Source organism: Augochlora pura, chromosome 7, assembly GCF_028453695.1.
Source record: "Augochlora pura isolate Apur16 chromosome 7, APUR_v2.2.1, whole genome shotgun sequence".
Lineage (NCBI taxonomy): Eukaryota > Metazoa > Arthropoda > Insecta > Hymenoptera > Halictidae > Augochlora > Augochlora pura.
Window position 1 is genome coordinate 2,827,452 of NC_135778.1, and position 5,105 is coordinate 2,832,556.

A 5,105-nucleotide genomic window follows, 5' to 3' on the forward strand; every position below is an offset into this window, starting at 1 on the left:
CGCCGTTCTCCTTCGCCTGGCTCTCCTCTTTCTGGGAAGCGGACGAATTTTCCGACCTCTTCAGCTTGGAAATCAAATGCACAGCATCGAAGCCCGACTTAATGGAACTCGTCGCCCTGCCCTTCCTCTGATTCTCGATCTTGGCTTCGACCCTCGGCTCCTCGTTCTCGGCGGCCGTGTACTTGATCTCGTAGCTCGACTCGATCCTCGATCTCTCGATCTTCTCGATGGCCTTCGACGCGGCGTTCCGCCGATCCGAGAGCCTCGGCGCGTTGTCCGAGTGTTTGCAGTGCTCGGCGATCCAGGACTCGATCGGCAGCAGCCACGGATGCTTCTCCACGTTCTCCTCGATGATCCTCTCCACGTGGTCCTCCAGCATCCTCTCCACGGAGCCCATCTTCCGCTCCAAAGAGGACCGCAGCGTGCCGATCTTCTCCTTCAACTTTTGCTTCTCCGGCGCCTCGGTCTTCGAGGTCTTCGACCTCTCGGGATCCTTCGTAGGCAGATCCTCCAAGGAGCTCCACCTCCTGGAGGAAACTTCCACGTCCTTTGAACGATCGATCGCCGCCTTCTCGCTCCGAGTATCCTCCTCGTCTCTCGACGACGAGGCCAAAGTGCTTTTGCAATCACTCTGCGAGCTATCCCGACTCTTTTCGTCTTTCCCCCTTTCGTTCGGATTCTGTACAGCGTCATCTTCCGCCGCGATCTTCGAGCTATCTCGATAGCCCCCACTGTCATCGATCGAATCGCACTCGGCCTCTCTCGCGATCCCTTTTGATCTCGCCATCGGGTCCTGCCGCGATCGAATCTCTTCGGGGACGAGGCGAGGCGCGTCGCTGATTATTCCGGAGCAGTCTAGGTCCTGGTTAGAGGATCGAGGATCCTCCGGGTCGAATCGCATGTCTCTGATCGCCTTCCGGAAAACGGCGTCCGTCTCGGCGGTCGCCTCCTCCGATCGTTTCTTCGACGCGCTCTCCTCGTGCTTCTGCTTGAATCGGTCGCTCTGCGACTCCCAGAATTTCTTCCACCGATTCTCCGTGCTCTCCTCGACGATCACCATTTTGAACGATCGAGAGGATCGGTAGGATCTGGTCTCGAGATCCACGGAAGCCTCCGTGGCGACTATGTCGCCGACCTTGCGCTTCTGGAACAGTCGAACAGGTGGTTTAGGGGCGTCGCTTGGATCCGGGTCGGTCTTCGTCTCGATCGATGGATCGCCGCATTGTATCTCCGGTGATTTCTTCGACTCTCGATCGTCGATCTCCGCGGCATTGTTCGCCGATTCAGCGTCGACCGTGTCGTCGGACGCAGACGGATTGTTTTGTTGTTGAGGCTCGCTCATCGTCGGACGATCCCAAAGTCGAAATCGTGGCACTGCGATATTGTTCTCATCGTCGACGCGCTACGCCGACACCTGATCCCCACCTTTGATCGCTATGTTGCGCAAGTAATAAGTGCCTTCTTCCTGGAGAGACCCGAGAACGGCTGGATTAGGATGACACGCGTTTCCATCGTTGCGCGGTTTCGTTTCGACCGAGACAACGGGCCATTCGATTGCGGAACGGCGGAAAGGGTGGACTGATTCGTTTGTTTTTGAATTCCTTTTCAATGCCGTTGAACTGTCGCTTTGAATTTGTTTTTTTATTGTCTTCAATGGCGCGGGAACCGTTCGTTCGATGCTGGAGACAGATCGGAGGTGCTCAGAATGGTTTTGCTCTGTGTTCTATTTAATTGTGTATACTATTAACGAGCGAGCAATGTATTATTCGAATAAAATTTTATTTCGATAGTATTTCGAATAAAGTCCTCGAATAATATTTTATTTGAACAATATATCCAATGAAATCCTCGAATTAAATTTTCTCCAAATAATATGTCGAATAATTTCTTTGAATAAAAATCTTGTTCAAAAGATATCTCGTTACAAAGAGATTGTTACTGAAACTTGATTGCAGAAATATCTCAGAAAAATTATTATTGGAATCATGTTTCACATAGATCCTATTTTAGAAGCATTATTATTGAATCGTATTTCCAAAAGATCCTTGAGAGAGACAGCCAATCCAATTTAGCGTATTTGCCAGCCGTGGCGCGAATCAGAAGACAAATGAAACAACAATCGAGCTCAATGTAGCGCAATATTTGACCCATCAACGCGTCAATCAATATCATTTACAGAATTTACTGTGTTAGCTGTGGCAATAGTTGCTTCCGGAACACTTCATAACGATGTTATGAATGTACATATGTATATACGATTTACTTGTATCAAATTTCTGTACATTTGTTTCCTGCGCGAGCAACCGTATTTTACCAAACGCGAATACGAAATAATAACGAATAAATTAATTATGATGGCCTCTCGGTTATACTCCCTCCGCATATTCTATCAATTAATCTTCGCAAACGATTGCTATTTATTTTAATATTGCGGTATTCTGTCATCCCTAGAATTATTAATACAAATTAGAATTATTAACAAAAGACCAGTTTCATATTTTTATTACATACTTATTCAAATCATAATGCTACTTTCATTAAAAATTGTTGAACATATTCCTTTATTCAGGTTCAAATACCTGTTATAAAATGATGAAAATTTTGAATAAATATCATCTCGTAATTCTCGTAAGAGACAACTTTTATTTGTTAATATTTTAGATCTCGGCAGGTTTGACAGTAATCGAATAAAATACTGTGATTCGACGATATTTTGTGAGGTTTTTGGCACGGCCGTGAAAGTGTTAAAATCACGGGATTAACCGTGATCTTGGCGCGGCTCCAGGCCATGAAAGAATGTACCTCGAGTATGTCGATGGACACGTGGTTCGCGGTTATGCACAAATTAAGCGGCCACTTAGCGTCCGTGAGTCATCGAGACGTCACGTGACGCCGCGCCACGCCGCGCTCGTTGCCGGACTTCGCTTGGTTTTCCTGTTTTCCTTGTCCTTCGACTTTTTTTCCCGTCTGGATGCCGACGCACGCGAAACATTTGCGCCACTGCCAGTCAAAAAACTATTTTTATTGTATAAAGACCTGTGCATTAATTAGCAAAGCGAGCAAGCTATTCAAAAGACCTTTTCAGCTCTACAGAACTGTTATATTCGCTTCTTCGAATAATAGAATTTTCCACGATTTTTCAGGCTTTGAAATGGAATATTCAGGTGGTCAAGAGCAGCATTTTGGATGTTCGCTATTTTTGCTTTTCATCGGAGTGAAAAAGCTGCCGAAACGCATCTGTGATGTACACGGAGTTGATGTCATAGACGAGTGTCTACTGCACAGCAATGGTTTACAAAATTCGAAAAAGGCAACTTTGATCTCAACGAAACGCCCTGCGTCGGATTACCTTCCGAATAACGACCTCGATTTAATTCTAAGCCTGAAAAATCATGACAAAATTAAATCACTCTGAAAAACGAATACAACAGTCTTGTAAAGCTGAAAGAGATATTTCGAATAGCTTACCCACTTTGCTAATTAATGCACGAGTCGTTTATAAAACAGAAACCTAAAAAACTCTACCAATTTATCCGTCAACCTAACAAAACTACGCGTTCGCTTATCAATTTCCTGAACGTGACGTTGTGCAACATGAAGGCAACATTCTTTAGAAACATGGTCACTTTTAGCGCTTTCAGACACGCGAATATTCTACTCTGGTTTATCAACAACAAACTCGAAGTGCATGCTTTTATGCATAGTTGCCGATAAAAGATAAAAAATGTGCGACACAAATACATATTCACGGGTGCAGTAAATCTTTTTTACATGTCTAAGCTTGTAAGAAACAGCAAGTTTGTATTCTGTAAATGAATATATTGAGCTCGCGGTCTTATAATTTTTTTAAATTTTTATTCCTATCTTATCTGTGTGTTTTTTTTATCTTTTTATATTTGTTCTCATGTATTTTTCTTCTCCTTTTTATTTCTGTTATTTTCTTTATCTGCGGTACGCTCCGCATAAAACTGTTGCAGTGTAAACAGTCCTTCAGCAGCATACGCATTAGCATTATAATATGTATATCTCCTTCTATCTATTTTTTTTACCATATGGCACGCGACATATAAGAAGACGGACCACTCGCAGCTCGCAAGGAAATCAATAAAATTCATTCTTATGCACGTCAGTGACTCTGGATCAAAATGGATCCTGCCAGACTCGAGAATTAATCTCCGCGACCTTGCCCGATTCTTATTTCGAACACGAGCTAACCTTTCATTTTGATATTTCATCACACCACGCGGCCCACTTTCCTATTTCGTCAGAGATATTGTCCTCTTTAGCGTCTCCTGCAACGTTTCGTAATTTACCCGTGTTTCCACGTAGTTTCCACGTCATAAAGCGTTCCACTAATTTCGAATTTTTGGTAAATCATGTCCGACCGGCTCGATGTTTATCTCCTGAAAATAAACTCGGAACTGCGCGTTGAGAGCCAACCGGAAAGCACGTGACAATAAAATCCGGAAGTTGAGTGACGGTTATACGCGTTTTCGCGTAGTCGTAAAGGAGTTGCAAGCGTGCTTAAAAATTTTACGATCGTCGAGAAAAGATTATTCGACTGGTTCTTCGCAGCATGGTGTTTTTCTTTTCAATAGGTGCATTGTCAATCGCGGAGCTGTCGCCGTCGGCGTGTTGCACAACAGGGTACAATCTTGAGGGACACGGAAAGAATGAAATTTTTAACCGCGACCAGAGAACTTTGTTTGTTCTTTCATCGTTTATAAATGCATGCACTGATTTGTATTTATTATAATTTTAATACTGCTTTTTAGTTTAACAACGTGCCAAATGCGGACGAAGACTTCGAACATAACCTAGTAAATATGAATTTTATTTCTCGTTTAAATTGAAATAAAATTTGATTTTTCTGTCATCAAAATCTAGGAATAAATGTAGATAGAAACATGTAAGAAATAAAAATTGTATCGTTCTTTCAGGGAAAATATTTCAAGAAAAAAAAATTCTTATGGGAAGATATTAATGGAACAGTTCATAACGAGCAACTAAATAAAATTAAGTATACGTATATACTAATATATTATACAGTGTGTTCAAAAAATCACTAGCAATCGGGAAATGAGAGGTTACTGACGTTATTTGAT

At 43.0% G+C, this 5,105-nt stretch overlaps 1 protein-coding gene across 3 annotated transcripts in view; it reads left to right on the plus strand.

The window, feature by feature from the left end:
* The window catches only part of Mctp (multiple C2 domain and transmembrane region protein), a 55,620-nt gene that overhangs the window by 38,604 nt on the left and 11,911 nt on the right, over positions 1-5,105 (plus strand). The window lies entirely within an intron of this gene.